The 11,940-nt window shown below is 36.7% G+C and overlaps 1 pseudogene; it reads left to right on the forward strand.

The window, feature by feature from the left end:
• LOC117285109 overlaps window positions 1-11,738 on the forward strand; it is a 33,364-nt pseudogene extending 21,626 nt beyond the window's left edge.
• The last annotated feature ends 202 nt before the right edge of the window (window positions 11,739-11,940 follow it).

Below are 11,940 nucleotides of genomic sequence, written 5' to 3' on the forward strand. Positions count from 1 at the left end.
AACATGTAAGATATTTAATAAAATTTTTGAAACATATCTTAGTGTCTAAAAGATATGAAATGCTATGTGTTAGGATGTCTGCAGATACTTTTATGTACTCCTCATAAAATTTATTCACATCAAATAATTCCAATAATATAGCAAACTTATCACACTACTATGAAAATGGTAGGAATTTTTCAAGTAACCATAAGAAAGAGATTGAACAGGGGCCAGGGATTTAGATCAGTGGTGCCACCACCAGCCTCACAAGCACAAAGTCCTGAGTTCCATCCCTGGTACCAATAAAAATAAAAAAGAAAGAAAAAGAAAAAAAGAAATAGACTGGATAATGTAAATTTAATGAATAATAAGAGTAAACCAAGACTCTGGATTAAGCAAAACACATTTGTAGTAATCCAGTCAGATAAGTAGCCATGCAAAACAAGTCTTGATCCTTTGTCTCTCAGTGGAAAATGCAATCCCTACCCTGTACACTGACTTGTTTGTTTAAATTTTTTTAAAAAACTTTATAAAGATGTAGGATACATTCTTAAAGAAGTTTATTACTTAACTCATATGTTAATGGTAACAATTCTTTTCCTTACACTTATCCCACAAAACAAAGACTTGATTGGATAATTATATATTTATAATACTATATTCTGAAACACAACTAGATCAAATTGCCTATTTTTCATAATGCAGAGCTAAAAGAAACTTCACATTATTAGTGTGCTGCTTTGAAGGCAGTATTAAATCTTTAAAGGAAGGTCAAAATACGAATACAAGTCATTACTGATTATTGCACTTGAATAGCTAAATTAACATGCTGCAGGCTTTGTAACCTAAATCATAACCCAACTGAACTGATTATAAAGAGACACTGATAAATGAGCTGTTTTAATAAGCATTTATTTATGAATTTGTTATCAGAGTTTCTTCCATTAAAGTAAAATAATTAGGATGCTGAATCAGATCAAGATGACAAGGCTGCCAAGCAACATCTTTTTTTCAGGAGAGAACATGAAAGTGTTTGGAAGAAAGTGAGGCAAGGCTCTTTAATGAACACAAATTTCCTTTCAAATTATTCCATTGCTCAAAGGAAGACAGTTATTTAATAATAGAAAAAAGACTCAGCTATATACACCAGCCACAGTTTCACTCCTTGTATGTAAAAAGGCAATGAAAGGAGCTGTATTTCTACCCTGGCATTTAAGATCTTTTGTCTTGGAGTAGAAGCTATAAAGTTGAGAGGATCATTTTGTTATAAGCACCCAAGTGAAAACTATGATTTGATTACTATTTGCTAATGAGGTATAGTAGAAGCCAAACCGAAGTCTGAAAGGGGAAATCCATAAATCCACTCCAAGTCCTCAGGTCATTGAGGTCGCCAGGACTGTGAGCTTCAAAGCTGTCCTATGGATGTGCCCATGCAGCTTTCCCTGTCACACCCAGGTGCCACAATGACAAGCACAGAAGAGAGACACAGATGGCCCTTAACTGTCTCCAGGATCTCTAGGTACCCTTCATCTGTCTTCCTCTTTTAACCCATGATCCAGAACTCAGATCAACATGTTTTGTTTTTCGTCAATATTTTGCAATTAATATAAAAACTTTGGAATTTCACTGGCACGCCACTAGAAAATAATTATCCTGTCTCCTTTCAAATAAGCAAAAAATTGCCCAGGTTTTGTAACAATTAAATAGTTTACTATTTTGATATATCAAGAGTATAATATAATTAATTCATACCTTAAAGCCTGACATTTCATTCCTATTCATGTATTCATAAATTATATATAACTTCTATAATTTATGTCATGTGTAATATATATCTACTGTATTTACTATCAGATTCTGTATGTGCATAATATGTTCACTTCTTAGTCACTTCCTTTATCACTGGGAAAAAAATATCCAACTGACCTTTAACCTAAAGGAATAGAAGTTTATTTGGCCTTAGAGATTTTGCATTTTTCAGTTCATATTCGGGAACTCTGAGGCAAAAATGGTATGCTGGTAAAGGTCTGGGTGGAGAAAAGCTGGTCATATAATGGCAACCAGGAAGAAAGGAGAGAAAGGAGTAGACAGAAGGGAGATATGCACTTCCGGGTCAAGCGATTAGTGACTCACTCCCAACCAGACCCCACCTTCTAACAGCAAGTCAGCTATAGAGTCCACATAATGCAGTCATCTTTCAAATATGATTTTGGTAAGGGGCATGGACCATAACAGTTCAAATATTCAATGTATAGGAAACAAACACAATTTTATTGAGGAATAACAAGTTACTTAGTTCAGAGTCACAAATCAGGAGACATAAATTCAAACAGGTTGAACAAGTGCTCTGGGGCCCTAGAGTTTTCATCTGTATTTAAAGGCAACCATTATAAGTGGGAAAGTAATTACATTAGCTATTTATGAAGAAGTTGTTGTTTCAGGCAGGGCAGCAGACTATCATGTGAGAGACAATGATGGAGTAGTTTACAGAATATGCATAAAACAGTTCTCAGAAAGGAGCAGGAGAATTTCTTGGGAAAGGAGAGCTGTGGGAGAATTGACCCTAATAGGTATCCAGAGGTTTGGGATTTTCTGCTCAAATGAAACTACAGCTCCCATCAGCTGAACTATAGGATAGAGTAAGTTTTAACTTGGTAAAATGAAAATAGTTTACACTGAGTCAAATTTACATGTGGAGGTAGGCGTGGCCTGGTTTCTTGTCTTTGTATTTGGAGGGTAACTCAGTCTGCTTTTGTCTGTTGAATATTATTTTTCTGAAACAGTGTGGATATGAAAATCGATCCTTGCAATATAAATACTGTATATATTCATATATATATATATATATATATATATATACACACACACACACACACATTCACATATATACATATATATACACACATTCATACTAGTCTAAACTCCACATTTTTGCTTAAAGAAATTTTAAGCATATTTATAAGATTTAATATGCACTTATCCACAGGAATCACAATTCTTGAAATTTCTTCTCTCATGAAAGAAGTTTATTACGTGTATCTTCAAAATTAAATAGACCCTAACCCATGGGACCTAATCTAGGTTAGTCAGTTTCATGCTAAGTTTAAAATATAATTTTTTTGAAAAATATTTCATTTATGCTTCAGCACCTGGCACACAAGACCAATTCTTCAAATGTGTGAATCACATGATTTACCAATCCTGCATTTAAAAAAAATGAACCAAAACGTGGATACTGATATACGACTGAAATTGCATAATAAAGAGACATATTTTAATAACAAAAATGAAATTTTTCTTACATATGATGTCATGGGAAAATTACAAGGGTTTGGCTAATTTATTACCCCAAAAATCAGCTAAAGAGAAAAAGGGTATTCAATTAGAAGAAGTCAAGAGAAAGTTACTGGGGAAAATTATTTCCTCTTAATATTTCAAAAGAATCGGAATTCTTCAATAAGTTGGTTTCATTATATAACCTAGAGACACACAATGAGAATTTAAATTCTTACCAATTTACACTCTAGCCAATGGGAAACTTTGTTTAAATTAGTCAGCAAGTAAAGAAGAAATTCCCCAGATTCTTAGCTCAAGAGGCAAAATAGCCATTTGTATCATATTCTTTATGAACACCCATGTGTGTGTCTGTGTGTGTGTGTGTGTGTGTGTGTGTGTGGCATTTATAGTACACAGTTATTTCACTATATCTTTAAAGGTGAATAACTTTTCTTTCCTATACATCTAAAATCTAAGCATCTTTCTCTTTCATGTTGAGTCTTAGAAAAGCAATCTCTTTGGAGACTGGTTGTCTGAAGTTCTCTCTCGCATGACCATTCAGGCTTAACCATAATCCAGCTAAAGCTGACTCATTGATTGACACTAGGCACTGGAGCAGGCAGATGAATTTCTCTGGTTTAAAGTTTAATGGAACAGATCTTTTGATCTCTGATTCTGTAAGGAATCTGAAGTTCATTTTCTCACTCAGGTTACTTTGGTAGTAGTGCATTGTCACATACAGATCTAATTTTCATGAATAGAATGTGTTGAGGTCAGCATTGCTAAATTGATAGTGATTTACTCTCGTGTTTCATGGAAGGTTAACTCCAAAATTGTTCTTTCCTTGGACAGTTAAACTATCCAATGCTTATGTGGCATAGTTCCTTTAAAATCTAAGGTTGGACATGATGCCTTACATAAATGTATGCTAAATACTAACACTTAACTCTGTCTTTATACTTCTGTTTCTGAAGTGATTGCAAAATCACTTTAATCTGACAATCAAAGCCTGAAAACTAAAAAAGGCATAAATTTTTTCTTTATTATAATCCAAATTTTTCTCCTTTCTTTAGCTTCTACAAGCAGCTACTCATAATCTGAGTCAGTGGAGGGTCAGGAAACATAGCAAGTCCTGTTTCCTACAATATAGCAGCTATAGCCTAGTCTCAGGGATACAGCCCAAGACTGGTAAAATCTGGTTGGAATTCTTTGACTCTGCATCTTTATTAAAGGCTTTTCTTGACCACTTTAGAATCATAGATACATAGAAATTCATTGGTCCTTTTTGAGGCAGGTCAGAACCTTTGCTCTTTGCAATAATTCAAGGTCACTTCAATTTCAGGACTACTTAAAAGTGGAAGTTTTAAGGGTGTAAAAATATGAGCAGCCAGTTTATCACTCTTCCCTCCTGTGAAGGGTATTGTTATAAGATCATCCTTTCAGGTCTTTGCCAGCAAATTGAAAGAGAAGGTATATTGGGGCACTTTTTTCAAATTTCAGTCATACTCCAATAGGAGAATTCTTAATGGAAATAATTTCATAAATTGGCATAAAAGAACAGAGTATAATATTTCAAAACACCGATTCTTCTGCAAGCATCATTTAGGAGCTTTCTTTTCTTAAAATACATAGCATTCTTTGACCAGAAATGATCAAGTACATATTTGTTCCAACAGAGCTTTTGGGAGAGTGCATACTGTTGATAAGGCCAATAAAGATGAGCTTTTAACCTTTTTGCATTTCAATTGCATAATCAAAACCTGACAACAGCACATCACACACTCAGAGAACACCATGGGCATTGCACTGAAAATGAAAATTAGTTCTAAAAGGCTTTTCATTCTTTGTGGCATAGGATGCTCCTCTCCTGGCTATATATGAAAAAGGATCTGAAACAAAATGGAAAAAAAGTACGACTGTGAGTGAAAGCAAAGCCCAGAGAAAATGAAGAGTATGGAGAGCTGAAATAGAAGAGTGAGCAGCTGTAATTAGCTCCACTATTTCATGAGAGTGAACAACGAAGCCACTTTAAAAAATACAAACAGGCAGAATGCCAGCAGAGATAGTGACTAGTGCTATAACCTACCTTGGTAAATAGTGAGCCATATGAAAGTAAATAGAGCTTGTGGATAAAAGTTTGACACCAATTCCATTGGCTACATTTTTCATAAATTATCATCCACAATAAAAGTCATTCTGCTATATTACTTTTGAAGTAAGACAACATTGAAATACCAAAGATGGTTTTAAATAAAGGCAGAATATCATTGCCTATCCTTACTAAACAGACACATAAGGCGATTTTAATTACCATGTGTTTGAGCAAGAGTAAAATTTCCTGTATTTGCAGACATTTTAACTTTAAGAGAACAGTGCAAGTGTAATAAAGAAAGCAAAAAGCGTTCTATCCAGTGCTTAGCATCAATTTCTACCTTGCTTACAGCCTCATTTTCTTATTCAATTAAAAACATGACCTTGTAAAATGTTAAATTAAATCAAAACTTGCCTAGGCATTTATCATATGTATATCCTGAAGGCTATGACTCTTCCAACATGAAATCATTCATTATCATGCATTTCACATTTAGTTTACTCATTTCAATGAGTTTAGGTGAAGAATATTTTCAAGGAACATGAATATGCCCACTCATTATTAGTATGGCCTTTCACACAAGTGAGGCTGCCTTTTTTTTTTAAATAAAGCATTCTGTTCTTTTATATATGCTTCAAATGGACTCAGGGAGAAAGAAATTTTGAAATACCCCTGCATTCCTGCAGTTTTATTTCTTTTGCCCAAGGGCTTGAAAAGCTGTTAAATCTTTGCAGAAAGGACTCTTCCTCTCATGTATATAAATCATGAAGGCAGTCTCATATTTTCTAGGAGGATGTTCTGTAGAGAAATCAAGACTAGAGAGGAACTCTCCATTCTGTAATAACATCTGACCATTTTCTTAAACTATAGAATAAGCCTGTACTTCTGAGTGTGTTTGACTTAAGCATGGAGTAAGGACTCATCACTGAAGCAAAAGCTACCCAGCCAGGGGTGGTGCACGTTGGGCACACGTGTTGTTTGTTTTTCTTTTAAGACAAAATATGTTAATGTATGAGATTTTTTTTTTCTAAACTAAAACTTCAGTATTCATATTTAATTGCAGTGTTGGCACTTTGCAATAAATACATGGGGTTTGGATTGAAGTTTGAGCACTTATCTCTAAAGGATTCTCCATCACTGCGTTCCCTCTCATTTTTATTCTTATTTTTACTATTGGGTGTACATTTGGGCTTTGCTGTTGTTGTTGTTGTTATTGTTGTTGTTGTTGTCGGTTTTATTGTTCTTTCAGGGTCAGAAGGACAGGTACTGGGAATTGAACCCAAGACCTTCTTTTATACTGATATACATTCCCATCTGTCTTATAAATTTTTTAAAAAAATTTAGACAAGGTCTCTGAGTTGCCTAGACTAGGCTAGAGTTTGCAGTTCTCCTGCGTAGGCCTCCCAGAGTGCTGAGATTACATTTATTAATAGTCTCCTCACCCTGGAATGGAACGGCTATAAGTGAAAGAATTTGCTTTGTCCACTGCTATTTGCCCCAAACCTAAAACTCACTGCAGTCTCCACAACTATGTTGAATGATGGAATGGAGAAAAATCAAAATTGATACCTGTCATGTTTAAAGTTACTCGCCCTAATCATTTGCTTTTGAAACCTCCACTCTTAAAATTCCCCAAGTACCTCTTAAAATTACCCAGGTACTACAGATTAGAATGACTATCAACCCTTATTTTCTTCCATGTCTCTCTTGTATCATATATAAGTACCCACTTTTCTTTTAAAAATATATTGGATTCAGTCATATATTATCATGTTTTCCCTTCTCCTTTCATTTATCTGATTATTTTCTCTCTTGTCATTTACTTGGATCCATACAGGATTAATTGTGGGCATTGCCTGAGCACCAGCTTTGCTCAATGACCCATCTCGACATGTTCATCTCTGTAAAAACCCTGGCTACCTTCTTGACTTCAGTCTTCAGGGCTCTATGGCTGGCTCTAAACAAATAACTGTCTTCAGCAATGACTCCCCCACATTACTTTCTCTGTGAGAGACAATGGGCAGTAATTCCTCTTTCTTTTGCCTATTTTACTTCCCTTTCCATCCCCACATAGTTTGATTTACGGAGCTTTTCCTTTTCTTTCTGGTGTTCCTAAGACCCCCAAATTCTAATCAATCACCATGTTCTCTTGGCTTCTAATACTAATAAATCTAACTCATCCAGTGGCCCCATTCCCCTTACCTTGAGATGTGGTACCTAGACACTTCCAATAGCACTTTTATGGCCTTCCTGCTTCAGTGCTCCCCATCTGTAATCTTTCTAGAACTATTAGAGCAATCATACAAGTCCCTAATTGATTGTAAAAGAAGCTTTATAATATCTACGATCATTAGAGTCTACATTCTTGGCATAGATTTCAGTGCCTATTATAAGCAGAGCCACAACCTCCCTTAACAGCTCTTCCCATAACTGTTTTTCAGGAAATGTCATTGTTAGCTTACTCCGTGGACTTGTGTTTTTCTATCTACATGTTTACTAATAATAGTACTCCTCTACGGGAAAGTTTTCATTAATTTACATCTTTTCAAATCTTAGGCACTCTGCAAGAAAGAGTTCAAATAGCAGTTCTTTCAGGATCTCCAGTTAAAGCCCCTGGGCTGTTAAGGTGGAAGTACTGTGGGTTCACAAGGCATTAGTGTAATTTTATCACTCACTAATGTTCTGTATAGTTCAAATGTGTTGCATCTTTTCTTGGATGTCTGTCTTCCATCTTCTACTACATTAAAATTCCCTCAGGGCAGGTCATTTACACGGTTCATCTGTTGATTTCCTTCAGTGCCTTGCACATAGTGGGGGTATATTCCATTAATATAGATTATTATTAGTAACATTCAGTGGAAGGTCAATTCATCATTATGTTTACTCAATGGCAGAATGTGAACATGAGCAATTCACCTATGTTGACACCAAAAATGAATACTATACACTTTTTCAGGAAACTAAAGCTCCAGCCTTTATGATATTTAATGCAGAGAAAAACACATTCCCAATTATTTTGGCAAATGAATCATTAGATGATTCCCCTTATACTTCTCTAAATCTGACTAATTTTTTAAAAAGATTCTTGAGCAATCTCAAGAAGTTATATTTAGGGCTTTCCATTTTGTAACATTCCCAAAGCAACTGTACTATTATTAAATTCCAAGACTTCTAAAATTATCCATGTACTTAACTTTTTCTAAACTCTTTGCTTTTTTAATTTCCTGATGTTATTTCATGGCATTTATAGCACACGCAGAGTACATTTTCCTTTGTAAGTCATCTATGCTCAGGCAAAATTCCAGTGTATAGAGAAGACGCTAGGAGCAAAACAAGTGCTCTGAGGAGGTGATGGCTTTCAGGTCTTTCTCAGCCAAAGCAAGAACTCAAAGAGTGACTGTAGCAGCAAAATTTGATATCATTTATCTTTTGCTGGACTAAATTATCAATATATTTAGCTCAAAGTTTCATTCATTAGTATTAGAAATCTAAAAGTGAAATCTAGCATCCTTTGCATAAATTGGAAGGTACTTGTAAGCACCTTCTTTCATCAAAATAGATTCTATAAAATTTCATAAAATTGTGCCTACATGTGACATTCTGTGCATAAGTATCTGCCACTAGATATTAATGATTTAGGGGAGAGGAGTTATTACAATTTATAAAGCTTCAGTTCATGAAATATACTAAACATTACTAAAAGCATTTTAATATATTATGCAAATGCTATTCCCCAAATGTAATATGTAAATTTTTATAAATATTCTGAATTTTTTGTGAAAATCAATTATTTTTTTAAAATGTCATTTTTCACATTCATGTTATGGATTATTCTTAATTGTGTTAATTGTGTTTTGAAATATGTACATATTTTGAAATAGCTACATCACTTTTTTTTGTAATGATAACACTTAAAATCTACTCTATTTTGAATACACAATAAGCTGTTATTATTATAATTCCTACAATCCACAGTAGGTTTGTTGAACTTATTCTTCTTAGCTAACTGAAGCTTGTATCCTTTGACTAACATCTTTCTGGCCCCTGCACCATCATTTTTAGGTAGGATAAACACACGCTTACCTAATCCTTACTATTCACCTCTCTGTCAGCTCCCTACATTTTCTCCCACAACCTCTTATGTTACAATTATGGCTGTGTCACAGATATTACTTTGTGTGTGACAACTGTCTGGCTCTATATTCTCCTTTATTTCATTTCAAAATGTAAATTTGCCTATCTTTATTTCATCACATGACAAATATCTCAAAAATTGCAATTGTGTCTTATTCAGCTTTGAATTTGAAATACATTTGTTAAAGTGAACTGAATTGGCATCTTGGAGGGAAAGGGAACAACCCAATCCCAGAATTTCCTGAAAAATCTATATTCTACACTTTACTCTTGACTTCCTAAGAAAAACACTTGTTACATTAGTTAGTCATGCTGCAGCCCAGCAGGGCTACAGTGTTTACACCACCCAGCCAGCTCAAGAGTACACACAGACCACCCAGGCATATTGGTTGCATGGCTATGGAACCTATGTGTGGACAGCCTACTTACCTCAGCTATACCCAGTATCAGATCTCAGACTATTGGTATCCATAAAGACCTAGAGTATACAACTTCTTATGAACAGCCTCCCACTGGTTCTACTCCAGCTGTCCCTTAAGGCATACAACCATCCTGGGCAGAAGTACAGCACTGTTGCTTAACATATCACCATAGCTATAGTCTCCACCACCCAGGCCCAGCCAACTTTCCCAGTCTACGGGCAACATCCAGCAGCCAGCAGACACTATAACTGCAAGACCACAAGAAGGTGGATAATGAGCCTGCTGAGACTAATCAACCTAAATGTAGCACAAGAGATAATAACCAACCCAGCCTAAGATACGGACAGGCAACTCTAGTTATCACCAGGTTCCTGGGAGCTACCCAAACTAGCCAGTCACCACACCTCCATTCTATCCTTCCACCAGCTATTCCTCTATACAGATAACTGGCTATGGTAAGAAGAATTACTCTCAGCAAAACACCTTTGGATAGCACAGCGGTATGGACAGCAGAGCAGCTATAGTCAACAAAGCAGCATGAACAGTAGGCTGTCACCAGTTACCCCAGCCAGGACACATACACACTGGATCCTAGAGCCAGGCTCCAAGTCCGTGTAGCCAATAGAGCAGTCTCTATGGGGAGCAGAGTTCATACCAAAAGGACCAGTCTAGTAGTATGGGTTTATATGGCAGGCATCTGCAGGTTTTTCCAGACCAGAAGAGAGCCAGAGCATGAGCGTGACCCTGATAGCTGAGACAGGGGAAGAGGAGGATGTGATTGTGCCAGTGTGAGCAGCAGAGGTTGGTATGAAGCAGGGCAGCACACTGGAATGAGCAGCACCAGAGAGTGAGGTGGCTTCAGTAAGCTTGTTGGACCCACGGATGAAGGGCCCGGGCTTGATCTAGGCCATTCCGTAGATCCCGATGGAGGTTCTGACAGCCATGCGGTTTGTGTTCTGGGATTAAATGACAATGTGACACTCAGTGATCTGACACACTTCTTTAAGCAGTGCGAAGCTGTTAAGATGAACGAGATGCCTGAGTAATCCGTGATCCACATCTACCTGGACAGGAAAACAGAAAAGCTCAAAAGTGATACCAGGGCATCCTAGGAAGATCTGCCACTACCAAGGTTGCTGCAGAGTGGTTTGATAGGAAACATTTTCAAGACAGCAAACTTAAAGTCTCTTTTGCTCAGAAGCAGCCTGCGATGAACAAATATGAAAATATGAGGCAGAATACCACCCCATGAGGGCACAGGGGTGCATCATCACACCACGGAAGTCTAGGTGTCTCAGGAGGTCCTGGGGGACCCCTGGGTTACATGGGAGGCTGTGAAGGACACAGAGGAGGCTTCACCTACAAAAAGCCTTAGGCTTCCCACGGAAATCCCTCTGGAGAAGAACATGTCTGTCAATGATCTGGAGACCAGGTAGGGTCCCAGGCCAAGTTGTGGAAACCAGAACTTCACCTAGAGAGCAGAGTACAACCAATGAAGGCTTCCTCCTGCCCCGCTTACCACCCTTATGTGGTGATTGTGGCAGAGGCAGCCCTGGTAACATGTGGGGAAGAAGAGAAGGCCCTATGGAACGTGGTGGTCCTGGTAAAATGTTCAGAGGTGGCCATGGTGGAGACAGAGGTGGCTTCCGTAGTGGCTGTGGCATAGACAGAGATTTCTTTCATAGAGGAAGATGAGGTGATCCAGGGAACCACCTGGATCTTTGCTGGAACAAATTGGAGAAAAAGGAGGCAGATGTGGAGGACCTAGAAAAATGGATAAAAGTAAGTACTGTCAGGAACTCACTCAGGGCAGAAACCCTGAAGAACTGTAATGACTACCAGATTTATTTTTTAAACTGGAAAAACTTTAAATTTATAATCCTATATTTATAATTTTGGCCACAACATTATGATTATTCCTTATCTATATATACTTTAGTATTTTTCACCATTTTTGAAGAAAAAAATAAAACAAATGAAAAGATAAAACAAAAAAAGAAGTAAATAAGAAAGATCATCACTGCCTCATTGACA

This window comes from Fukomys damarensis, unplaced genomic scaffold (genome assembly GCF_012274545.1).
Source record: "Fukomys damarensis isolate Sample0158 unplaced genomic scaffold, DMR_v1.0_HiC HiC_scaffold_6, whole genome shotgun sequence".
Lineage (NCBI taxonomy): Eukaryota > Metazoa > Chordata > Mammalia > Rodentia > Bathyergidae > Fukomys > Fukomys damarensis.